General features: G+C 49.6%; 1 long non-coding RNA gene across 1 annotated transcript; it reads left to right on the top strand.

The window, feature by feature from the left end:
- The first annotated feature begins 624 nt into the window (after positions 1–624).
- LOC116893635 lies at positions 625–2,438 on the top strand. The gene is made up of 2 exons (XR_004387000.1): positions 625–692; positions 1,332–2,438. It is a non-coding gene; the product is annotated as an uncharacterized LOC116893635 (long non-coding RNA).
- Positions 2,439–7,373: the final 4,935 nt, after the last annotated feature.

Raw genomic sequence — 7,373 nt, forward strand, 5'->3', positions numbered from 1 at the left:
AGTTAATTTTTGTCTGCCACTTTGCTGAAGTTGTTTATCAGCTTTAGTAGTTCTCTGGTGAACTTTTGGGATCTTAAATATACTATCATATCATCTGCAAATAGTGATATTTTGACTTCTTCTTTCAATCTGTATCCCCTTGACCTCCTTTTGGGAACAGGCCTCTCTAGCCATACTTGTCCTCAAGCTTAGGGACCAGGGCTGCTCAGGGAAGTGACTCTAATTGCTTTTCCTGAAATTACACATGGCACCTCGTTTGTCTGGAGGGCCCGGACCTCCTTGCTCCAAAGGAGCAGGTCCACAGAGGCCTGAGCTTGGCTGTTAGGGCCGGCTGCTCTGATCCCATCTGTCAGCCTGGCCACTTTCTCACTCCACGCTCGGCAGTCTTTATGGCAGGTAAAATGGGCACGGCGAGTGTCTGCGTCTCGCTGGCTGCGCGGTAACAGCCAGCTGCAGCAGGTGTTCTTAGGAACAGTGGAGTAGTAGAGTCAGAGAGCACCCCCACCGCCACCCCCGGCTCTGCCAGGCACCTGGGACTTACTGTTGTGGAATAGGGTCCACATTGGCTTTCAGGGGCGCCAGAATGCAGGGAATCTGGTGGGTCCGCCCTCTCTGTTCCCCACAGATCACTGCAGTATGCAACTTCTTCACCTATGTGCGTTACATCCAGCAAGGCCTGGTTCGGCAAGATGGTGAGTGACCCCTAGTGGTCTTTTCAAGGAATAGTGCCCAAGGGAGAGAGACAGGGCAGAATGGGTTGGTTAAGAGCCTCCCAAGTCTACTTGTCAGCAGCAGCAGAGGCAGGAACCTAGGGTTGATTCCTCCAGTAGAAGACCAGAAAAGGGGAGCACTGTGGGTTAACAGAGTGTCCCTGATCCTCCTTGGTGCTGGGTTCTGCCTCACTGGGCCAGCAAACCTGTGCCTTCCACATTATCTGGGTCATGCTGCTCTTTCTTCTGCATAGACATCTCTCTATGGCAGCAAAGACAGCATTCCTGTTACTAGCTTTGACATTCAAAGTTCTTTCATGGTGGGTCTCTCCCGTGACTCTCGCCTACTTCTTCGTGTCCACCAGAAATGGCTCTCCTGCCTTCTCAGTCCTTGCTTAAAGGGGTCCTTCTCCAGACACAAGGACTAAGGCTCTGGGCCCTGCTTACTGCTCTGGATCAAGGTGGAGAAATGTAGTTAAGCCTTTTATGAAAACAACGGTGTGTAGTGCATGGATGTCTGACCAGGCTGAGGGGTTTCTCACATCACTGCCCTGCTCAAAGCCAGAGAGAAGGCCAGGGCAGTTGCCTGAAGTGACCATGAACTGTCCTCTCTGTCTGCAGCTGAGCCGATGTTCTGGGAGATCATGAGGCTGCGGAAGGGGATGTCACTAGCCAAGCTTGGCTTCTTCCCCCAGGAGGCCTAGGGCATGGCCCCAGGCCTGAAGTAAGCTCTGAGCTAGAGAAAACAGCTGCCTTGGGACAGACGAACAAGAAATCCTGGACCCAGCTCTGAGCCATAAGCTGAAAGGACAGATAAACAGCCAGACTGTAGAGACAGTTCTGAGCCAGTACCACCCATCCCTCTTGGGACAGACAAAAGGACAGCCTGGCCTGGACTTCATGAGATGACCCCTCTTGCCCACTAAGCTCTGTAGCCAACAAGAGAATCTCAAGAAAGCACCGAAGACCAAGGCACTTGGAACAAGGAGCCCAGCCCCAGGAGAGGACTCTTGAGTAGCCAGTACCCCCACCACAACCCCTGCTGCTTACCAATGCTCTCTTGCTGCCACATCTTCAGAAAGGGACTGTTCTAGGGTGGCTGGATCTCCAGGGTGTGCTCTACCACAGCCTCTAAGCCCTGGGACACCAGCACCCCCTTGTGGCCATTTTCTCACTGTTCCCAAGTGGCCTCATTAGAATGCCCAAGTGGTCAGGCAAGTGTCTCCATTCTGAACAAGGTGGAGGATAACTGCCCCAGAATGCTCTGAAGGTGAGTCCAGGACCCCTCCTCCATTCTTCTGCATAGAGGCCTCCCTCTCCCCTTCCTCTCCACTTCAACACCATCTTCAGGAAGCCCTGTTCCTAAAATTGCCAGGAATCTGGGTCCTTTCTTCTCAGAGTATGCCACCAGAGGAACCTGAGGATGTAGACCTGGGCAGCCATCCAGGCTGTAGGGGCCCTGTGTTTGGGACTGGATGGAGAGGGCGGGCCAAGCAGGACACGGACCCTACCTTATCCATCCCAGCCCACTGGGAAGTGGGCTCGGGGGATCCAACCTGGACATACCCCTCACCACGCCCTCTTTCCTTCAAATGGAATGTAACACGATCTCTATTTAATAAAGGAAGGCTTTGTTGGTAGGGGCTAGGCGGCAGTGGCCTTCACTCCTGTGCCCTGGGGCTCTGGCCAGGGCTTGGGCATCTGAAGGAATGAAATCAAATCCTTTCCTGACTGGCCTCGTGCTTGGGATTAAACCCAAATCCTGAAACTGCCCCCGCGGCTACTACCACTTTCTTGCAGTGGGGAAGACTGTTGGAGTTGTCCTTAGCTTTTCATGGGGCTGTAGGGATTGGCGTGAGTTTGCCACTCTCTGGGTTCAGCTCTGACCTGTGAATCCCCCAGCCCTTAGAGATGACCCCAAGTCTACTAGAATCCTGGAGTCAAAACATCCATGCTTCCTGGGCTTGGCAGGACAGTGCATTAATTGATTCTACCTGTCACAGGTCAGGTGGAGACTCCAGAAGTGCTAGGCATGGCAGACACAAGTGGAAAGAGGTAGGGGTAACCAGGGTCCTGAGAGACCTCAGAGTAGGACTGAGGAGAGAGATGTCATGTGGTTCCTGCTCCCTGCCCAACCAGTAGGGCTTTGTGCTTCCTTGGGAGGAGGGTGCAGCAGATTCTGGGTTGGGTCAGAGGTTGTCAGTGGCCTACGGAAACTTCTCTATTGGCCTGAGGCCCAGGTGCATTCAGATGGTAGTTAGCTGGGGGCTGGCCAGAGCTCTGTCAAGGTCCTCTGCCTTCACATGTTCTCTGGCCAGTAGCCTGTTCCCAGGACTCTGCTACCTCCACTGCTCCTCACATTTCCTCCCTGCTCCACTGTGACTCGAGTCCTTTGCTGTGTCCCCAGCCCTCATAGACCCTCACTGACCAGAACCCTGTCATAGCCACTTATTCACTAACCAATACTGGGGTCTCCTCTGCTGGACATTGGCCATGACAAGCATACCAATAATACATCCAGGTTACTGGATGGAGGAAAGTAAAAACCAAAGGGTGTCAGGGAAGGACATGGTATACTGTATGGGATCCCCATGGCATCCCATGATTATGTCATCTCCTTGTTCACCTGGGGACAAGTGGGGATCAAAACCTGAGCACTGGACTTAATCAGTCCCTAACTTCTATGTTCTGAGCCCAACCATATGCAGGACCACAGAGGTACCAGGAGACATCCCAGAAGCTCATGGAGGACCCTACTCCCCTGACTGACTTGTCCTACTTCTACAAAGCATTGGCCATGATAGGATCCCAGGTGGAGCCATCAACACAGCCACACCCTGCTGGCAGCAATTAATATCTAAGCACTAGTCATAGCTCCCAGCCCTCTCTGTGAACCCATTATTTCAGCCTCTTAGCGATGTTAAAACACGCTATTATCCCCTATGTAAATGGATAGAGGCCACTGGAGAACACAGAGATCCTGAGGTTGGGGTTTATTTACCTCAATGGTAGAGGCTGGCCTAGCAAACAGAAGGCCCTACCCTGCTCCAGAAAAAGAAAGTCACAAAGAGGTGGTAAGTCTCTGGGACCTGTAGTATTAACCACCTCTTGGTGTTTTTTGTTTGTTTGCTTTTGTGTTTTTATACTGAACACTCAGTGTGTGTAGGCTTTTTTTTTTTTATACCTCTTTTAATTGATGCAAAAGGAGGGGGGGTAGATCAGTGCTAGAGTGCTTAATTCAAGGCCTGGGGTTTGATCCCCAGAACCACACACACAAAACAGAAGAAACAGAGACAGGGCTGGAATTGGAACCTAGGTTTCCTTTACTCTGGAAGTAGTAGCTCAGGGCTTTGACTCTTGGCGATGACTTGGGAGGCTAACTGCCACACCAGTTCTTAAATTTTCTAGATAACCCACTTGGTTTCTATGAATTCTTGGCACATAGGAATCATTTGAGCTCTCCTTAGCCCTGAATTTGGTGCAGCACCCTGAGATAATTCACCATCAGCCCTGATCTGAATCCTGCCAGGGCTGTGACCTTGGAGTAAGTTGCTTTTCTCAGTTATGAATTGGGGTTATTATTTTTCCCCATAATCTTCCCTCGTTTGTTCGTTCGTTCATTCATTCATTCATTCGTTCATACATGCATGCATTTGGTGTTTGAGTTGTGCATTCATGAGTGCACACGTCAGAAGACAACTCTGATATTGTCTTGGTCCTTGTTTGAGGCAGAGTCTCTCATTGTCTGTTGATGCATAGGCCAGCCTAGCTTCTGAGAATTCTCCCACCTTCCCACTAGGAGCATAGGGATTATGGGCATGGACTACTGGGTCAAGCTTTTTAAGATTTCTGTGGATCTGGACTCAGGCCATCAGATTTGACAGGAAGTCCTTTTTCCACAAATCAATCCCTGCTGTACTTATTTTTTTTTAAACACAATCTTGTCACACGTTTTAAAGTGTAGAATTATAGTTGTGTTAGGCATACTCTCACACTGTCATGAAGCCAATCTGCAAACATTTTGCATCTTTCAAAACAAATGCTCTGTCCACTGAATAACTCCCTATTTCTCCTGTCCCTAGACTGTGGTCCTCAGCATCTTGCCTTCTGCCTCTGTGAATCTGACGCCTCTGGAGATTTGCTGTAGATGCAATCAGCAAGATTGATCTAGTGGCTGGCTTGTCTCACTTAATGTAATGTCAATATGCGTCCATGTTGTAAGATGACAGGATTTCCTTTTTAAGGCTTAGTAATAGTCTAATGTATGTGTAACACCCCACTGTGTTTATCCATTCACTGGAGACAGACATGGGTTACTGGTACCAAATGATGCATATGCTAATATCCCTTGGAGACCTTGCATAGAATCCTTTTAATAAACGACCATTAGTAAATTGGCTCATATGGTAGGGTTTTTTTATTTGTTTTGTTTTGTTTTTGTTTTAGAGGACCCTCCATACTTTTTCCATGGTGACTGTACCACTTTAAAGTTCTACCAACAATACCCCAGGGCCCCAACTTTTCTGCCTCCTGGCCAAAATTATTTTGCTGGTTTTGGTAGTAACCATTCTAACAGATGTGAGGTGTTTGCTCCCTGGGCTTCGATCTGTGTCCTGAGTAGTGATTTGGGGTCTTCTCCCCTTCACTGCACATTTCTGTGTGTCTGGCTACTACCAAGGTGTTCTAAGGAGCTGTGTTTCACCATAGTTGCTGATAGGCTTGTCGTTGCTGGCCTAAATAGTTTCAAACAAACAGCCTTTACATAATCCTGTGGTGCCCTGGCCTCTGTGCCCCTCCTTTCTCAGAAGAGTTGTACCCCGAACTAATAACTAAACTCATGGTGAGATCTGTGACTCAAGCCAAACCCTAGAGCTCTGACTTGAGTCCCCTTTTGTGCTTCTGCTGCCTGAGCTCCCGGACTGCTTTTTCTTGGTGGCTTTGGAGCTTTTGCTTAAAGCCACTGCTTGCCTATCTGGCTTGTTGAGCCTCCCTGGCACTGCACAAACATCTCTTGGCTCCAGGACAGTAAGTAGCTGGTGGCTCTGTAGGGGGTGGTGATTTCCAGGCATCCAACCAGAGGCCTGGGTGAAAGCTTACAACAGTGAGGAATCCAGCTGGGACAGAGGTAAGGGCCTGTATTCAAGGCATTCAAGGGGACTCTCAAACCTCAAGCTTGTCGCCCCCTCCCCCCCAAAAGCACTCCATTTGGCTGGCCTCCCTCTCCCTCCTACACTCACACACCCTGGCAGTGATCCAATGGCAGCTCAGGAATGTCGAGTGATGCCTCTCCCTTTCCAAGTGGTCTGAGAAGCCTCGGCTGCCCAGATTTGGGGATTTGGGGACAGACAATGGAGCCTCAAGCTGCCCTAACCCCTGACTCTCTGCAAGTTGCAGGTTCCCCAGAGTCAGAGACCAGAGAGACAGAGTGACCTAGGGGTGACCCCAAGACCTACAGAGAACTAAAGTGGGAAGCTGCTTGTGTGGGAGGTGGAGAAAGGTCACACATAGTTTAGGCTTTATGGGAACACACAGCTAGATCAGGTGTAGAGAGTGCCAGACCACCTGTAGACTCCATGCTGGACTGAAGAGGGGTAGCATGGTTAGAGCCTTGTCCTTGGTTTATCTCCCCAGTCTGCCCAGTTTACCTCCCATACGTGAGTCCAGGCCAAGCCTACAGGGAAGAAACCCTTGAATGGCCTTTGAGTCAGCCACATCTTAGTAGTGAGAGGTGCTGAGAACAGAACAAGGCCCATACACTATGGGCATCCAAGTGTGGATACAAGAGGCGCATTCACCTGGGAAGAGCGGGCTTTCTCTAGCCCAGTCCTCACTATGACCATGTGGGGGCAGCACATGCCATCCATCCTCTTTGGCCAGGGCTCCGGTAACCTCAGGTGTGCAGGAAAAACATGTTCTAGGATTCTGAAGAACCTTCATAGAAAGGGATTAAACAGCTCCCGTTTGTGGCAACATCTTGGGCCTATTGGTCCTGGCTAAGCAAAGCAAGAGTTCCTCAAACTAGAGACAACCAAGAAGCGCCTTTCTGCTAACTCTAGTCTGCCCGTGACACATATATCACGGATTTTCCTTCTCTGTGAGTTCTGCAGTCTAAAACACAACAGCAGCACATTGGACATGTTCTGAAAACAAGTCTGGCAATCTCCAGACTGTAGGACTGGACTGTGCCACACTCCTCTCACTCCGTGTGAAGGAAGCAGGGTGTATGTAGGCTGGCCCTGATGTCACCTCTCATGCCACAGGTCCCAGGTATCCGGCCAACAGTTTCTGGTGTTGGTGGCCTCTGCTTCTCTCCCTTGTCCTGTGGATTTAGGCCTGTAACAGTTGCATCTGGACAGAATGCTTTCAGCCTCTTTAGTCTTATTGTTCCCTAAACGATGCAGTGAGCAATTATTTATAGAGCATCTACATCACATTAGACATTACAAGGAATTCAGAGACGGTTTAAAGTGTATGGGGGGATGTGTGAAGGTTATGTGCATATACTGTCTTATATAGGCAAGAAGCACAGGTGAACTGGGTATCCACAAGGGTGCCTTAGGTCAGGTCTCCTACAAATCCTTCGGTAGATCCAAGAGGAAATGTCAACATATTAGAAAAAAATACACTTTAAGGCTCTGAAAAGATTTTCTCCCAACAAGCAGG

This window comes from Rattus rattus, chromosome 2 (assembly GCF_011064425.1).
Source record: "Rattus rattus isolate New Zealand chromosome 2, Rrattus_CSIRO_v1, whole genome shotgun sequence".
NCBI lineage: Eukaryota > Metazoa > Chordata > Mammalia > Rodentia > Muridae > Rattus > Rattus rattus.